The 19533-nt window shown below is 40.3% G+C and overlaps 1 long non-coding RNA gene across 1 annotated transcript; it reads left to right on the forward strand.

Annotated features, from left to right (window-relative positions):
• Positions 1 to 169: 169 nt before the first annotated feature.
• Positions 170 to 18650, forward strand: LOC125415231 (uncharacterized). Its single transcript, XR_007236568.3, has 3 exons — positions 170 to 367; positions 12706 to 12846; positions 15197 to 18650. It is a non-coding gene; the product is annotated as an uncharacterized LOC125415231 (long non-coding RNA).
• The last annotated feature ends 883 nt before the right edge of the window (positions 18651 to 19533 follow it).

A 19533-nucleotide genomic window follows, 5' to 3' on the forward strand; every position in this document is an offset into this window, starting at 1 on the left:
GGAAACTGAGCATGCATATGTTTTGAGAAGAAAAAAAAAAAGAAAAAAAAGTCAGCAAAAACTGGTGTTGGAATAGCTGCCGGCTGTTGGTCGTGTTTTTCCAGGTGGATACTGTCTAGCTAAGTCCCCAAATTGAAATACTCCCTTCTGGAGGGAGGAGGGAGACTCATAAGATGCAGGAAGGGGCTGAGCCTTACAAGGGCCAGCAAGCTGGTGAAGGCCTCTGCTTCAGTTATGTAAGCAAATGACAATGTGGAGAGAGGGAGGAGACTCCAGCTGGGGAAGCTACCTGAACGCGGTGGAGCGAGAAGCTGCAGGCTGCAGCTTCCAAGTGGACTGGGGAAACCTCAGAGGCATGCATACTCCTGTAAGTAGCTCTAATGGTCAGTAAACTCACTGGTCAGCAAGTTAGCCTGTGTAGAATTATCTCTTTGTTCTGCCGTCAGTCTCCCACATGCAGGTGAGGAGACTCTTGTGAAGGTCTTTGGAGGAAAAGTCCCATTATCATTGGATGTGCCCTGGACATCTGCAATGCGGAGATGTTGCCTTGGCGGGAGTGACTCACAGAAACATGCCCCAGGGACACTTATGAAGGAGTGGCTTCCTGTCATAAAGTCACTAAAATCAACAAGCTCCTTCTCGGTTTTCTTCTGTTGGTTTGGAGGATTGTGAGCTCCCATATCTGCCTTTTTCTATCACCAACTGATCTCCATTCCTAATTCCTGCATGGGTTCATCTGACTGCCAAATCTTCGGTCACGTGATTGTACTAAAGCAGAAAGGGAGGCTGGGAAGGGCAGATGTTGGATCTTTTGTTTGTTTTGTTTTGTTTTTTTACTTCTTATTTAAAGACAGTGTTTACTTGAAAAAAGAATTGTGAGCAACAGCAATTAGTTGGTGGGGAGGACTCACGTAAGCCCTCTCTCCAGGACACAGGAGCTTTTTGATCTGGAGGTAGGTGAGGAGGGGGAGTTCCATCAGATCCCCACTGTCTTGCAGTAAGAGCCCTGCATTGTCTTTGGAGGTGCCAGATACTTGAAGAGTGGCTTAGATGGCTCCAACATCCTTCTGTTTCTCCTTCCACCAAGAAAACTGGGGCTTAGGCACTTAGCCAGTCAGCTGTGGACCATGAGAATACACTAAAACTTGTATTCCTTTGATGCTAGATATACCTGGTCTCTACATTTCTCCAGACCTGACTTTAAACTCCAAATGTAGTTAGGAGTAAGGTATAGTTCTTATTGATTCCCCAGAGTGGTGTTCTTTATATTGTGGAATGTTAATTGGCTTTATGTCATATAATAATATGCTTGAGGTAATTTACTTATAAAGAGAAAATGTTTGTTTTGGCTCACCGTTTTGAAGGTTCCAGTTTATGATTAATAGGTTTCATTGCTTTGGGTTTCTGGTGGGGCTATTGGGTGACGATGGCAGGGAGTATTTAGTAAACTACTTCAATCATGACCTTGAAGTAAAAGAGATTCCTTTGTAGAAGGTCCTACAACCCCTTTCTAGAATGTGAAGACCTCATTATGTTTCTCTCTTAAAGGTCCCACTACCTTCTACCAGTGTTTTGGGAAACATTTATCCAAACCATAACAGGGGGTAAGAAGCAAATCAAAACGACACAAGTAGAGCACTGTCCTGATGAAAGTGTGTGTGAGGAAGTCTTCCTGGAGGAGGAGACAGTGGAGCTAAACCAAAATGTAGGAGCTTAGTTAACAAGCAAAAAACAAATCAAGTCTGGAAATCATCAGAGATGTTCTTCTAAGTACATTGGCTCTCTACTGGGCTAGGAAAGGATTGTATCCAATCCCATTCCCCCCAGAGAACTTTGGCCAGTGTAATTGGAGGTAGGTGGAAAGCTGAGGAGACAGTATGTTTTCCACATCCACTTTCTTCTGCTATGGTATTCATGGAAGCCAACGTAGGGATGAAGCCTTTGTTAGCTTGAATTATAAACTTTCTACAATGAGCAGATATTGTTTTTCTCCCCTGCTTCCCAGTGATAGCATGGGTCATGTGGAGGAAATTTATGAAGTATTTGTTTCCGCAGCAGCCCTTTGTCTCCCTGACTAATTCGTAGCGGCATCAGCAAAGACAGAGAAAATAGTACCAGAATAATGCCTGCAGCTGAGAATTAGATTCTTGCCAATCAATAGCTTGGAGTGGCTATTGAATAAATCATGACACTGGAAAACGGACAGCAGGAGATGACAAGCGGTTCACACCTGCTTTATAGATGGTTGCAACTGTGTTCTATGAGCACTGAGAATCCACTGGACTTTTATTTCAGAAAAATCACCGCAGCTGTAGTATGGAGACTAGGAAAAAATTCGTCGATTTTTTGGTTTTGTGGTTTTTTTTTTTTTTTTTGGTGAAACAAAAAAAAAACCTTTTAATAGGTGAAAGTAAAAAGGATGGCTCAAGTCACAGAGTGGAGAAGAGGGGATGCCTGTAGGGACATCAATGAGGGAAAAATCTATCAGACTTGGTGAGCAACTGTATGTAAAGATGAAGATGAAGAAGATGGTGATCAACCCCAGAGATCACCTTGCTTCCATCCTCATCTGCCTCGCTCACTTAGCTTGTTTGCATGTGATGAGTGCTTTGCATTGGCCATCTCTGACTTAGACTGAGCAAATGTCTTCATCCTGAAGGAAGGAACTGAGCCTCAGGGAGGGACAGGAAGACGCTCTTTAAAGTCACAGTGCTGGAGCTCAAGTCTCCTTTGAAGTTGGTCTCCTTTCTCTAAACCACCTGGCCCACTAACCTTTAGGGGAGAAAGTAGAATTTTTGGTAGAGGATGTTAGACCAAGGTGCAGTGGGGGATGTGGGAGGCAGAACTGATGTGTGGGAAGAGGCTGCTAGTTTGTCCCGGCCACCCAGAACCGAAATAATCACACAGAAACTGTATAAATTAAATCACCGCTTAGGCCATTAGCTCTAGCTTCTTATTGACCAACTCTTACATATTAATTTAACCCATTTCTATTAATCTGTGTATCGTCATGTGGCTGTGACTTACTGGGTAAAGTTCCCAGCGTCTGTCTTTGGCAGGCTACATGGCTTCTCTCTAACTCTGCCTCCTTTCTCCCAGCATTCATTTTAGTTTCCCCACCTACCTAAGTTCTGCCCTAGCAGCAGGCCAAGCCAGTTTCTATTTTCATTAATGGTAATTACAGCATACAGAGGGGAATCCCATATCACTGATGCTTTTTGGCCAGAACTTTCCAGCTGATTTATCTAGGAGTGTTCAGGCATATGCTGTATGTATAAAAAGCAGTATGCTCAAAGGAAGCCCCATACACAAAAGTCTATATTTATAAGACGCAAATGAGTAATTTTTATTCACTGGTAAAGGCTCTTTTCCCTTCTTATTCTATCAAAATATTCTTCGCAGGGTTCTTGAAGGGAGCAATCTGGATCTCCCATGATACTTTTAAAGGGCAATTTCTTGCACATTTTATTAGTGTTCCCATGCTTAGTAAAGCAGGTACTGGTAGCACTGTGCCAGTGTGAGATGTCATTAGTTCAGTATTTCCAGTCGCTTTCATAGTGGTTTTGAATAGAGACACAGGAAATGGAGTCAACTGTGTGTTTAAAAATGTTTCATTGTCTCCTGGTCAAACACAGGGAAAAACATTGTGAAACTTGGAGGACTTGTGGGGAAGGTTTCAGGGATCTGGACAGCTCCTCCCTCTTCTGGTTTCTTCTTCTAAATGGGAAGATGCATAAGCCACTGGTTTGACACATATGCAGGTAGCTCTTGAACTATGATGGGGGTTATGTCCTAATAAACCCATTGCATCTAAGACACTTGACTTACCAATATCACAGATCAGCCTGGCGTATATGCACTATGCCAGTCTATGATTGATTGACATTTACCTAGTGCGAAGCCTGCTTTGTGATGAAGTGTTGGATGTCATGTGTAATTTATTGAACACTGAATTGAGGTGAAAACCAGGATATCTGCTCTTTCAAACATTCCTAACATCAAAACACCATAATAAGCCATCATGACTTTGAGGTCTTACACATTGATTTCTTTGATTGTTTTCATTGCTGCTATTTTTTTTTTTAAGATGCTGAAGTCCTTTCTAAGTGTAGTACTGCACAGAAACCCTATAAACAGGTACTTTCATATTGCACTTTGTGGGCTCTGATAACGACAAATTACCCACCACATTATTTAGACTACATATATATTTAGTATGCATGTTACATACACGGCGGGGGGGCATTTGCTCAGTGTTAAATACAGCACTGTATACATCACTCATTTAGTTGTTGCAACATCATGGCTCATGCCCTCCTGTGCATTTACAGATGAAAAGAACAAGCCTCAGGTTGAGTAACTTCTTAAAGGTCAAAAGGTTAGGATATAGTGAATGAGCCCCAGAAGTTTTACTCATATTTATTACAGTTCTGGTTGAAAAGTTGAATAAGATCTTCCAAGGGTGTAGAGTTGGGTTACTACTTATGAGTCACTAGATTTACCTGGTTATGCCTAAACAACTAACTACCCAAGGTAACACATTTCATCTGGGCCTTGAGCCAGTTTAAAAGGGGCTTAGCCACAGAGATACCCCTGGCCTGATTCCCCCCAGGAGTAGCTGACACTTGAGGTAATAGTCATTGTCCAGGAGAGATAATATGGACAGAGGTATTTTTAACTGAGGCATAACATGGGAGCTGCATGGTCATGTGTGTCAGCAGTGTCACAGATGGCCAGCAAAACTCATGACAGTGACTGCACTGAAGCTATCTCTGTAACAGGTCATTATCCCTTTCTAGCCTTAAATGACTGTGAAAAATGATGACTATGCCATGCAGCTTTGTCCACTTGCTGCATACTTGTCTCCATGTTTAGGCCTTTATAATCAAAATCTTATTAAATTGCCACCCCTGTCTTAGAGACAACAGCAATGATTTTAAGGAAGTAGATTCTACAATTTTCTCGTGAAGCATGTACACACATAGGGACTCACATGTCGTCAGGACCCACCTGGAAGGAATGACTATTCTTTGGGGACAGCACTGAAGGAAAACATCGAGGCAGAAATGGCTGTGTCTGCATGGTTGGCGTCCTGTGCTAGTTTAACAAAAAGAACCAAAATGCTGGGCAGATACCAGTCTTTGAAGGAGGTGGTTTTCTGGGTCAGTTTCCTGGAGATATGGGGTTAGTGCCAGAGATGACAGTGGATGGGATTTCTCCTGTACCACATTGACTGATACTGTCTACAAATCCACTTGTAAATTCTGCCCTTTGTGTGGTATGGTTTTAAAGTCAGAGTGGGAACTCAAACTTCATTGTGACCTTTCACATATCTTTTTGCTTTTCTTGCTCACATTGCAAAGAGCCTCTACATGTTCTTCCCTGGCTGTTTTGTGGGTTTGATGGGTGAGCAATGTCAGACTCTATGGGGATCTGTTGGTATAAAACTAAGCCTGAGAATATGTAGTGTTTGATGCCATGCTTAAGACCAAAGGAAACCTTATTCCCAGACCTTATCATATCTTACCTCCCTACACCTCCATAGCTACCCAAAAGGACAATGTATTAACTTTTTCTACCTCAACAGTCCCCAGATGTCATGAATTCCAAGCTTGAACCTGCATCAAGATCACCTTAGGCAGGATTTGTTAAAATGTAGATACTGGTAGATGGGGGAGCAGTATGTGAGGCCCCATCCCTTGCCAAGGGGCTATCAGCAGTTGATAGCTGCTAAGAGAAAAGGAAACATTTTTCTTCAGTGGTGCAGCCACTGTTAAGTTGCCACAATTTAGTAAATAACCGCACATTTGTGCACTTGCAAGCAACTCTAGTTGAACTCGGTGGGCTATAAAAAAAGAGATACATGAGAGTAAGAAGAGGATGTGTGTTGAGAAGAAGGGTTTCAGAGGGGGTAGAATGGGACAGGAGAGGTGAACTTGGGGAACTGTGATAAAAATTCATTATATATGTGGATGCAATTGTCAAAGAATTAATAAAAGATATTAAAAACATAGATGCTAGACCCTTGTCCTAGTCAGGGTTATCTGGAGTAACAGAACTTATAGAATAAATTTCTCTCTTTATCTCTCAGTCTACCTCTATCTATCTATCTATCTATCTATCTATCTATCTATCTATCTATCTATGGGAATTATTAATATGACTTATAGACTTTAGTTCAGCTAATCCAACAATGGTTGGCTGTGAACTGAAAGTCCAAGAATACAGTAGTTGTTCAGTCCACAGGGCTGAATATCTCAGCTGGTCTTTAGTATATGCTGGACTCCCAAAGAAGTAGACTCTAATGCCAGTGAAGGAATGGACCAGCTAGCAAGGAGAGGGCAAGCAGACAAAGGGAAAAAGCACGGTTTTTCTAATATCTTATATAGGCTTCTAGCAAAAGGTGTGACCCAAACTAAAGATGAGTCTTCCTGCCACAAGATCTGAATTAAAATCATGTGTCTTCCTACTTCAAAGTTTCATATTAGAAGTAGATCTACCTAGTTCAAATTAAACAAAAGTCAATCACAGGCATGCCATCCATTTTTGGATTTTTGGTGAATTTCAGATATAGTCAAGTTGACAACCAAGAATAGCCATTACAAGTCTACCACTTGTCAACTTGACTCACAGTCATATCTCCTTATGTTGTGATTACCCCAGACCTAGAAGTTCTGGTTCAGTGGGTTTGGACTTTGTATCTCTGAACTAGCTGCCACATGTGATACTTGTGCTGCTAGTCCATGGAGCTTGCCTTGGAGATCAAAGCTCTGTGAGAGAAGACAACAGACATAGGTCTTGAGTAGGCTTGGGTATCTACTTTAGGCTGTCTGTGGCATCAGGTTGCTACACCTAATTTTACTCCAAGACCTAGGTTAAGTCGTAACAGTGTCCCCCATGACCTTCTAGTAGTGTATAGTTGGAGCCCAAGAGTCTAATCTTAACATCCCTGAGTATATCATAGCTCTCTTCTGACTTGGCAGTAGCCTAATCATTTATTCAGCAGCAAACTTTGATATGAGGCCAGCTCTGCTGGGCTGAGAGAAATGGCCTTTTTCCATGGAGGCACTGTGAGGGAGGGGTAAATTAAAAAAGATGGATCCAGTACCAGAGTATCTTCAGCATGTATCACTCAGCATGACATGGATGGCAAAATTGAGGTTTGAAGCCAGAACTGGTCTATATTGTCAAGGTGTGACCAAGGTCTGGGTGATGAGGAGGGGTTTCTCAGAGCAATAGCAAGCTTCCTGAGGATCCTTAGAAGGTCACAGGGAGGAGGAGTGGCAGTGGGATCTTGGCAGACAGACATTTGCAAATGAAATTCTACTCTGTCCAGTTGGACTATCTTGGGAATAGAAACTGAGGGACCCAACGAACCTCGGCTTCCCTTTTTGATGAACAGGGATGTGACTTTGTAGCTCACAACACTGAAGTAGTCATCTAGGTCAAGTGTCCCTAAGACAGTGGCTTGGTGAAGGGAACCAATAGGGAAGGTTTAAAGGAATGATAGAGAAGCCAAATCAACAGTGGGAGAGGTTTAGGCATTATGCTACCCACTCTTCTTGCCTCCCACCGGCTCCAGCTGTATACCCTTCTTCTCTTGCACCTGGACTGGGTAAAAAAGTTGTCTTTTTAAAGCCCAGAGCCCAGAAAATCCCAGAAGATCTAGGAGCCCAGGATGACTGATCAAGTGTTTTCACAAGTGTTGGAATTCAGTTGGTATTTCCGACAGGGTTAGGGACCTATCGCTTCCTGGGAGCTAGGTAAACATTATATGGATCACATTTGTACCCAACATTGACACCTCAGTTTCCTCCCTGGGAACATAGACTTGGGCATCTTTTAGTTGCATCTAATACAACTTTGCTGAATTTATTTTTTCCCTTGGATGCTTTGCTCTAAAGGCTCTTTTCTCTCTTATTACCTCTTGTCAAGAGACGTGTGATCCATTATGACTATGGTCAAGTTGTACCAGGGCTGTTCATCCAGAACTCCTCGCTCTGTGTCCTGTTCTTTTCATCCAGCCAGCTCAATGAAACTACCCAGTCAGTGCTCATCTCCCCCTTAATCACAAACCTCAGCTAAAGAAGCAGCTTGTAATCAGCCACACCCACTCATGCAACTTCATTAAAGTCCTGCTGTGGACCAGCCACAGCCACATATTTTTGGGTTTGTCTTCCCAGCATCTACCTCTTCTTTCTTTTTCTTGAAGAGATTCATTGATAGGTCAATACTAGCACTTTTCCTCCTGTGCTCTCAAAACATAGTATGTGGATGGGACTGATTGCATCCCTGGCTTTAGAGGCAAGGAATATTTGCTAGGTCAATCAGAGAAGTCTAGGAAGTTGACTACGATCTCACTCACTGATTTGAGTTAATCAGAAGATGATGTACATTGACATTTATTGGAAGTGTGTGTGTGTGTGTGTGTGTATGTTTTCATCAGAATATTTGCCAAATAAAAGATTAGTGTTGTGAGCTTGTTTACATGGTTTGATAGCCTTGTTACCATGAGGTTAAACTTGTTTGAGAACAGAACAAAAATAATAGACAGAAGCAATGCGAGGAAACTGAGACCAGGTTTGGGAAACAAGGCTTGAGTGTTGGTTGAGCCATCCCAGTACCAGGCATCAGTTTCCTGTTTGTTTTTGTTCTTTTAGTTAACAGTCATGGGATTATTTATTTCTTATTCCCTCAAAGGTGTGGTTAGTCTCTTCAGACTTGTGGTAGTTTGAGAGAAAATGGTCCCCATAAGCTCTTATGGTGTGGCATTATTTGAAAAGATTAGGACATGTGGCCTTGTTGGAGTAGTTGTGGCCTTATTCGAGGAAGTGTATCATCAGGGATGGGTTTTGAGGTTTCAGAAGCTCAATCCAGGTCCAGTGGCTCACTCTTTCTTTCTGCTGCCTGCAGATTGGGATAGGACATAGAACTCTCTCTTCCTTCTCTAGCACTGCCTCTGTGCCACTATGCTTGCCACCATGATGATAATGGACTAAACAGCTGAAACTGCAAGCCAGTCCCAATTAAATGTTTTCATTTATAAGAGCTGCCATGGTCGTGGTGTCTTGCGCAGCAATGGGAACCCTAAGACAAGACTGAAATTTTCCTTCTAGCATATTTTGTAGTGGGTTGGTGGACAGACATTTTTAAATTTGTTTTTAATCATAAATTCGTTCTCCTTTGACTGTGATAGATAGCTAGTTTTTCTGGGTATAGTAGTCTGTGCTGGCATCTGTGGTCTTTCAGACTTTATAGAACAACTGTTCAGGCCCTTCTGGCTTCAGAGTCTCCATCAAAAAGTTACATGTTATTCTAATTGACCTGACTTTATATGTAATTTGGTCTTTTTCTTTGTAGTTGTTAATATTTTTTCTTTGTTTGGTATATTTAATATTTCAAATATTCTGAGTACCAGGGAGTTTGTCTTCTGGTCCTATCTTTTGGTATCCTAAAAGTCTCTTGTACATTGATAGCCATTTCTTTCTTTAGATTTGAGAACTTTTATTCTAAGATGCTAAAAAATATTTACTATGCCTTTAACATGGTCTTTTTTCTTCCTCTAAATATTTTATTTGTAGGTTTGGTTTTTTTTATAGTATCTCAGGCTTCCTGGATGTTTTGTGCCTGGATTGTTTTTAGATTTAATATTTTCTTTAACTGAGCTATTCATTTCTTCTAACATGTCATCAAAATGTGAAATTCCTTCCTCTACTCTATTTAGACTTAACTCTGACCTTTTTGTTGTATTTCCAGAGGTTTTTATTTTTATTAAGTCTGGCTTTTCTTTAATGATTCCATTTCCTTGATAAATTCTATTTTCATATCTTGAACTATTTTCATTATTTCATGCAATTATTGTGAGGTATCCAGCAGAGAAGAGGGATCAGCCATGGACTGAAGCCAATAGAAAGTCTTTAGTAGTTGGCTTGCTACTATGCTGGGTGTTTGGCGTCTCAGAGAAGCCCTGTCTTTCTCAGGGTGAGCTTTTAAGCATAAAAACTACATTTTGAGTTAGCATACTTCAGCTAACAGCACCATTAGCCAGAAGTAGAACTACAGAAGAAAAACAAAACAAAATCAAACAAAAATGATACAGCACAACAAAGCAAAACCAAACCAACAATTGTACGTTTAGAGACTTTCCCAGAACATAGACTTTGATGGATTAAGTCTTTGTTTTAGTTTTGGCTGGTATTATGGTTATGTGCCAAGTTTTATGGCTTGAATGGCACTTCCATCATGGAGTCAGTTTTTCTAAGTTACGGAAACTTAGTAAAGTCTGGAGTCCTGTTACATTTTTATGCTTTGTATTGAGTCATTTATTCATATCCTCTTTAAGGTCCTTGAACAGATTCATAATTGATGTTTGGAAGTCCTTATCTTGCACTTCAGCTAAATTGCGTTGCTCAGCATCTATTACAATAGGGTTGCTGGTTTCTGAAGGAGGTATATTGTCTTGGTTGTTCATGTTTGTGTTTTCGTGATGGTTTCTGGTATCATGACATGTAGTGTTTCTTGGTGTAGATATGGTTTCACCTTTGTTGATTTAGCCTTTATTTCTTTGGTTATTGTTATCCCAATCTGATAGGTTGTGGATGAGCAAAAAATGTTTGTTTTTTAGTCTTGGGGTTCTTCTGGGTTTTAGGATTAGGAGTCCCATTAGTATCAGTTCTGAGGGACTGGCTGAACCTCTGGGTTCAGACACTAAACAGTCCTAGATTGTCATAATGAATGGGTCCCTGGTAGGCTAGCAGGCAGGAACGGGAACTGACTCCAGAGATTTCTTGAGTAAGACTAGGGGTCTAGATTCATGAAAAGCAGAAGGGGCAGAACTAGGGACACCCTTGGTCTGTCAATGGATAGTAGTATGTCCTAAGGGAACGGAGATGGGATGACATGAAGAGCTGAGGCATGTAACAGTTGCTACTAGGGCTCTACTAGAGAAACAAGATCAATAGAGAGGAAGGAGCACATGGATAGTCTTTCTGTGTCATGGCCAATTGTTCTGGCAGTGGAGATCCTGGCAGAGATAGGTTCTGTGGTCAGAGGGAAGTCACAATAGAATGGAGATCAGATGGGACGAATGGCTGAGGAGAGTGGTGGGGAATAACTAGGGGTCCTTGAATCTCTACTCGGAGGCTGGGTGTGTTATGCACTTTTAAAATTTAGGCATAATTCAGTATAAAATCTTGATCAAAAGTTTTTATTTGTAAGGCGATTTTTATTACTGCTTCTATATCATTGCTTGTTGTGTGGATCTATATAAGTTGGTTTTTTTCTTCTCAATTTAATTTGGCAGGTAATATTTGCCTAAGAATTTGTCCATTTTGTCTAGATTTTTTTTAGTTCTCTGAAATATAAATTTTCAAAATATTCTGTAGTAATTCACTGGTTTTTATTGCTATTTGTTGTAGCAACCCCCCTTTACATTTCTAATTTTATTAACCTGTGCGTCCTCTCTTTTGATTAATTTGGCTAACATCTTGTTATATTTATATAAGAACCAATTTATGTTTAACTAATTCTATGTATTTTTGAACATACATATGTGTGTGTGTGTGTGTGTGTGTGTGTGTGTGTATGCATGTGCATGTATGTGTATGTGAGCATAGAAGCCAGGGTCAACTTTGGATGTCATTTCTAGAGCACTTTAGCATTTTTTTTTGAGAAAGGGGTGCTCAATGGCTTGGGTTTTACTGATTAAGCTAGGCTGCTTGCCAGCAAAGCCCTGCCATTCACCTGTCTCTACTTTCCTAGTACTAGGTTTGCAAGCTTGTGCCAGCTGACCCAGATTTCTTACATGAGTTCTGAAGACTGAAACCAGCCCCTTCAGCTTGGATGGCAAACAGTTTGTATTCTAAACTATCTCCTTAGTCCTGTGTTGACATTTTAGTGTCCATATTAATAATCTCTGCTCCAGCCATTACTATTTCTTGCTACCTACTGCACTAGAGTTGATTTGTTCTGATACTTCTTCTATATTAAGTGTACCATTAAGGTATTTGTGGTTGTTCTGATTTTGTAATGTAAGCACTTCTAGGTATAAACGTTCCTTTAGACCTGCCTTATTTGTATCTCAGAAGTTCTGGGAAGTTGTGTTTGTCTTACTTGATTATAGTAACTTTTAATTGCCTTCTTGATTTTTTGAAATCATTTAATTGCCTTCTTTATTTTTTTCAGTCATTTGCAAGTGTATTGTCCGGCCTCCAAGTATTTGTGTAATTTTTATAGTATCTCCTACTATTGATTTCTAGTTCTATTCTAATAAATTCTAATAAGATAAAATAAATTAGTAGCATTTTTTTTGCTTGCTAAAACTACCTCTGTGACCCAGAATATCATCTGTTTAGAAATGATGGTGAATGCATGGACTGTCAACGATAAATTATATTCTTTTTCTACTAGATGGGAAATTCTGTAGATTCTGGTCAGGTTTATTTCATCTATTGTTTAGTTTAACTTTGAGGTTTCAGTTTAAGTGATCTTCTGAAGATGAGAATGGTGTATTGAAGCACTTGCAATATTGTATCAGGATCTCTCAGACCCTTTGTACCCTTTTGTTTTGATAAGACTGGGAGCTCAAACATTTGGCACATATATTTTTAAATTGTGATATCTTCTTGATGGATATTTCCTATTATTAATGTGCGGTGGATCATTTATATTTCATGACTAATTTTTATTTGCACGTTTCTTTTTCAGGTATCAAAATAGTGACGCTGTCTTGTTTGGAGCTTCCACTCACTTAATTGACTTCCAAACTTTCTCTCAGGCTGTGTGTGTCTTTACAAACTTGCAGACAAAGAAAGGTGTATCTTATTTTTAAATCCAATATAATCATTGGTAAGTTGAAGCCATTTACATTCACTATAATTATTGAGAGATGCTTGCTAATTCTTTTGATTTATTTATATTTTTAGGTTACATACTCTTTCCTTCTCCTTTATTAGTATACCACTAGGACCTTGCTGGTTTACTGTGTTGCACATAGTGAATTCCTTCCTAGCTGTCTTGTATTAATCTATTTCTCTGCTATATGTGTTCTTTCCTATGTTCTTGTGATTGAAACTTCTTTTCCTCTGATGCTGTATACAGTATTTCTTCAAGTGACTTCTGCAATGATGATTTGTTACCGAACTGCCTTAGTTTGTGTTTTTGTATTGAAATATGCTTATTTTATAACCAATTGAAAAAGATAGCTTTGTTGAATATAGCAGTTTGGATTTTCAATTATTTAATTTCAGATCTTTACATATATTATTCTATGATTTTCTGGCTTTTAGAGCTGCTAATGTAAGGTCTGATATGCTCACCTTTGTAATTGAGCTGAAATGCTTCCCATTAAAGCTTTAGTGGTGTGTGTGTGTGTGTGTGTGTGTGTGTGTGTGTGTGTGTGTATGTGTGTATGGGAGCTAGATAACAGCTTCAGTTGTTTCTCAGGAGCTGTCTCAGGAGCTGTATTTTTTGTTTTTAGACATTGGTTTGGTGCTTCCTAACTAGATCAGGTTAGTTGGCCAGTGATCTTATAAGATAGACCTATTTCTGTCACCCATCCCCCACCAGAGCTGGGAGTGACATAGTTCAAGCTTTATTTGTCTTGAATTTTTCTTGGGGGCCACCCAATTGCCCCAACTATTTCAAATCCTGGCAATATACATTTCTGAAATACTTCTTTTCTTTAGAATAGAGCCTATAAGTTGTTATTCTGTCTTTTCCCTTTCACCTGAACCAAATTTCAGTCTACCTTCCTACATGAAATAGTCTCTCTCTTTTTCTCTCCATTACTCCACTCTTTTACCTCCTTCTCCCTCTGTCTTGAACTAGCTGATATGCATGCATATAAGGAAGATACTATTGAACATTCTCAATGGATAAACAGCTTGCTTGCCTATAATGTGGGTGGACAATGGAGGTGTGATGCTTGTTAAACACAGGTAACACATAGACTCTTAGAGCAGTGGTTCTCAGCCTGTAGATTGAAAACCCTTTGGGAATTAAATGGCACTTTCACGAGGGTCACATATTAGATATTATTCATACCAGATATTTATTTTGCTTATCACATATACAATATGATTTGTAGCAGGAACACAGTTACAGTTATGAAGTAACAACAAAATAGCTTTATTGTTGGGAGTCAGTACAACATGAGGGATTGTAGTTAAGGATTATAGCATTAGGAGAGTTGAGCCTTATTTTTTGAGCAGCAGAGACTTTATTTGGGCTACAGGTATGATTAAACTTATGGTGAGTACTTAGAAGGAATGGTACTGGGTCTTCAAACTAGGGACTTGAACTGGTTAGTTGGGTCCCTCTAAAGCAGTGGCTTTTAACTTTCTTATTGCTGTGACCTTATAATGCAGTTCCTCGTGTTGTGGTGAACCCCAAGCATAAAATTACTTTTTGTTGCTACTTCATTTCTGTAATTTTGCTACTGTTATGAATTGTAATATAGATAACTGTGTTTTCCGATGATCTTAGGTGACCCATGTGAAAGTTCCATTCAACCATTAAAGGGGCTGTGATCTACAGACTGAGAACCACAGCTCTTAAGCATCAACATTCATTGGAGTTATTTCACTTTCCCAGAAGATGCTTAGCAATATCTGGAGATACTTAGGTTATGGCAATTAGAAAGATGATATAAATAACCAGCCCAACTTCATTTTGTTCTGGGGAGCCATTTTGAGTTTGTAGCTAAGTTAAGTTTCTGTTTACAGAAAGATGAACATGGTATGTACTCACTAATAAGTGGATACTACCTCTAAAGCAAAGGATAATGAGCCTATAGTCCATGACCCTAGAGAAGCTAATTATCAAGAGGAACCTGAAGAAAAACGTATATAGATCCCCCTGGGAAGGGGAAATAGACAAGATTACCTGACAAAATTGAGAGCCTGGGAGTAGGGGAAGAAGGAAGGGCAGAAGGGGAAGAGGAAAAGAGAATGGGAGAAGGGAGGATGACTTGAGGAACAGGGTAGTTGAGATAGAGGAATGACAGAGATGGAGAGCAAAGAGAGAAATATTTTGATTAAGGGAGCCATTATGGAACTAGCAAGAAACCTGGCACTAGAAAAATTTCCAGGAATCCACAAGCATGACCCCAGCTAAAACCCTAAGCAGTAGAGGCGAGGGTGCCTGAACTGGCCTTGCCCTGTAGTCAGACTGATGACTATCTTAAATGTCACCATAGAGCCTTCATCCAGCAACCAATGGAAACAGAGGCAGAGACCCACAGCGGAGCACTGGACTGAGCTCCCAAAGTCCAGTTGAAGAGTGGGAGGAGTGAGAATATGAGCAAAGAGGTCAAGACCATAATGGGACATCCACTGAAACAGTTTACCTGAGCTAATGGGAGCACACCAACTCCAGCCAGACAGGGAAGGAACCAGCAGAGGACCAAACTAGACCCTCTGAATATGGGTAACAGTTGTATGACTGGGACAGACTGCGGGACCCCTGGCAGTGGCACCAGGATTTATTCCTATTGCTTGTACTGACTTTTTGGAAACCCATTCTCTTTGGAAGGATACCTTACTCAGCCTAGATATACAGTAGGGAAGGTCTTGGACCTTCCCCAAAGCTAGGTGCCTTACGCTCTCTGAGGAGTGGATGGGTGTGGGGTTGGGGGGAAGGTGGAGTAAATGGAAGAAGGGAAGGGTGGGGGAACTAGGATTGGTTTTGTAAAATGAAAAAAGGATAGTTTGTTTTCTTTTTTAAAAGAATAAAATAAAAAATAAAAATGCTATGTGACCCTGGATATGTAAAAACAAAACAAAACAAAACAAAAACCCCTTAAGATTCTGTTTCTTAGAATTTGACCTTAAAATTTCCTTGAATCTTCCTGGAATTTGAGTAGGTCAGCGCCATCATGGTGCCTTGACCTATACCCTCCCCAAACCACAAGATATTTTGCCAAGTAATCTCAAAATTGCTATCTGTTTCTGTATTTTGCTTGCCAAGTTCCTTGTTGGGAATCCCTCATTTTTTTCTTTATATTTTTACTTTTTATTTGGAAATCCCCCATTTTTTGAGGCATAAAAATCTTACATTCCCTGCATTCAGAGCTGGTCTCCTGAATCCTTTCTTAGGGGAAGATGGTTACGGGCACAGTCCAGCTTGCTTTGATTTGATAATTTGAGTCTAGACTGTGGGATTAACCAGTAGTGCTACCAGGATCTAATATGTGCAGTCCCAGGATGTCACTATCTTACTATGTATTGACTAAGAATTCTCTGGTTCTAAATGTCCCATGGTTCCGAGAAGGAGAAACTCCATTTCAAGTCCTAAATACTAGATTGACAATTAAAAGTAGCAAGGGGGTGACAAAGGATAAATAGAGTATTTTAGGAAGAGAGAATCCAGTGGAGGAGGCTGACTAGAGGAGGAGCTTATGGAAGATTAGAGAAACAGGGTTGGCATTGAGTAGGAGGGCCAAGCAGTTTTTCTTGATACAGCTCTGGGTTTGACTCATTGTTCTAGAATCCTTTTGGAGTATACTAGGAAAAGCAATGACAGTGATGTCACATGACTCACATTTCTAAGAGGATTCTCTGACTGCATTAGGAAGAGTCAGGCACAGTGGAGACGCAGGACTGTGGAAAGACCAGTCAAGAACTGAGGGAAATTCTCAGCAATAGATGACTCTTGCTTGGACCAGCATCACCTGAGCAGGCAGGCAGATAAGAGAAGACTTTATTCCTATAATATAGTGTGAAGCATGGTAGAAGATTTGACATAAGGTGTTGGTGTAAGACAAAGAGGTATAATAAATGGTACAGTGGTCAAAGATGCCATTAGCTGGAATAGGAAAGGCAAGGTGAATATATAAATATCATTGGTTAAGAGTTACTCACTTGAGTTAAGAAGCTGTCATAAAAAGATATATCCACAAATTCTTTGGTCCTCCTCCCTCAGGGGATAGTGGTTAATATCCCTTTGCTTCACTGATCTGGGTTTAGCTTCTTGTGGACAGGATATGAGAAGATTGAACAGGTAGGACACATGTAGTTAGATTGCAGAGTGATTGTGCCTTCTGCCTTCAATGTAATCTCCCTCTGTTGTGACTCATTAAATCAGCTGAGGTGTCAGGAAAGAGGGACTCTAGGGGACAATGTGTCAAGATATTCAAACAGCCCATTGTTGATGGAGGGAGGGCTTGCTTTTGGTCACGGCCACCCTGCTAGCTTACACACGAAATAATCACACAGAAATTGTATTAATTAAATCACTACCTGGCCCATTGTGTCTAATCTCTTATTGGCTAACTCTCACATCTTGATTTAAGACATTTCTAATAATCTGTATAACACCAAGAGTTCGTGGCTTACCTGGAAAGATTCAGCATGTCTGACCTGGCAGCTCCATGGCGGCTCTCTGTCTGCCCTTCTTTCTAGCATTCAGTTCTTTCTACTCTGCCTCCTTAAGTACTGCCCTATCAAAAGGCCAGTGCAGTTTCTTTATTCAACCAATGAAAGCAACACATAGACAGAAGAACCTCCTACACCAGCCCATGAAGTTCTAGCTGGTGAAGAAATGATCCTGACAATAGCCACATGAGTGTGAGCTTAGAAGTAAGTTGTTTCCAGTCAAAACTTGAGAAGATTGGTGACTTCAGTCCTACATGAGCTCTTGAGGACAATTTTAAGAGTTATCTTGAACGAGGGTCATGAGTCAAACCACTTCTGAATTACTAACTAAAGGAAATTTTGAGATGGTACATCTCATACCTTTCAGAATTGGGTAAGTTGCTCCGCCCTGATCAAAACCAAATGTAGATGTCCTAGAAATTACGCTGGCTATGACTATCTCAGTATCATCTAGACACTTAATAAAATATAATCAGAACAGGGCATATGTAGAATACACTTAGCAATGATACTGTGGACTGATTCATTTTCATGTAGATGGCATGCTAATGTCAAAGAGAAATGTTGCTTGGTTCTTAACATTTGGTTCCAACGTCTGCTAGGTTTCAGCAAAAACCAACACATAGTTCACTGTAGCCTCTCAGCAGGAAGCACAGTTAATCCTGTATTAGTCAGAGTTCTCTAGAGTCACAGCGTTATGAAATGAATCTCTCTCTCTCTTGCTTGGCACTTGGAATAACTTACAGGCTGAAGTCCAGCATAGCTAACTGTGAATGTAAAATTCAAGAATCTAGTAGTTGCTCAGTCCCACAAGTTTGGCTGTCTCAGCTGGTCTTCTGTATATGCTGGAATCCCGAAGAAGTAGGCTCCAATGCCGGTGGAGGAATGGATGTATTGACAAGGCAAAGGCAATCAGGTGAAGAACAATGTTTTCTTTCATTGTCTTTATATAGACTTCTAGCAGAGAATGTGGGTCATTCTGTCTTAAGACCCAGATCAAAAGCCTGTGTCTTCCAGTCTCAAGATCCATATTGAAGGTGTTGTATTCTGGCCTCAAGACCTGGATTTTACAGGTGTAAAACTACTGGATTGTAGTTCATTCCAGATATAGTCAAGCTGATAATGAAGAAGAGCCATCACAACCCAATCTGTGTTCCTGATTGTTAATTTATAAGCTGAACATGGTCAGGGTCCTCTGAGGGCTTCCTGTTTCATGATCTAGTTAGATGATGTCATTGTAGCAACAAAATCGTACAAAATAAAAGCTGTCGGAAATTATCTAGAATCCTACCTCTTCTTTCTAGAAATTAAAGAACTGAGTCCAAGAGGGAGGCATTGAGCTTCTTGAAGACTATAAAGGATAAAGTCCAGAGTAACCTCCATCAGGGCTGGGATGAGGTCAACTGCTGGGGCCACTTTTAAGGAAGCTTTCACTTTCCTGCCCTTATATGACTTTTTGAGCCAGTGTCACTTTTTGTGTCCTTGGTCATAAAGACTGGAGTTTAACCAATGCCCAGATAAATTTCTAAGCCTTATCTTGCTCACAGTTCTGTCTGTACCCCAGTCCTCCAACCTCATTATTCCTACACTAACCTTTACTTCCTTTATGAGCTTTAGGACATGTTTATTGTTTTTAAATATTTTTCTTTCCCCAATAGATCTATCTTATGAGAATTTCCCTAGGTAATGTATATAACACCCATGAGGCACAAAATCAGCTGTTAGTCACATGGAAGTCTCTGGCCTAGGACTCTGTTTCTTCCAAAAACCCTCATTTTGGATTGTTTCTTCATTACTGCATTTTAGCAAATCTTAGCTTCCTAGGACTTAGTTGTGGGTCCAATTTGGTTTTGAAGATGTTAGAAAAATGAAGAATCTGTCTCATAATGATACAGACAGAAAAATGTGCCTGATGTAGCCCTTCAGCCTTTTATAGATGGGGCAGGTGCCTCACAGTGGGTCTAAGTGTCACATTCAAGTTCATATAGATTCATAGTGCAGAACTGACCTGAAAACCAGGCTTCTTCTCTGGATCATGACTTACTTACCTTTGTGTCACGATAAAGAACACTCAATACTGGACACTATATAAAGAAAAGAGGTTCGTATGGATCATCATTCTGGTGACTGTGGGGTGTCTGGACAGGGCAAGGGAGTCTTT

The sequence above is a fragment of the Myodes glareolus genome, chromosome 19 (assembly GCF_982192425.1).
Source record: "Myodes glareolus chromosome 19, mMyoGla1.1, whole genome shotgun sequence".
In the NCBI taxonomy this organism is placed as follows: Eukaryota; Metazoa; Chordata; class Mammalia; order Rodentia; family Cricetidae; genus Myodes; species Myodes glareolus.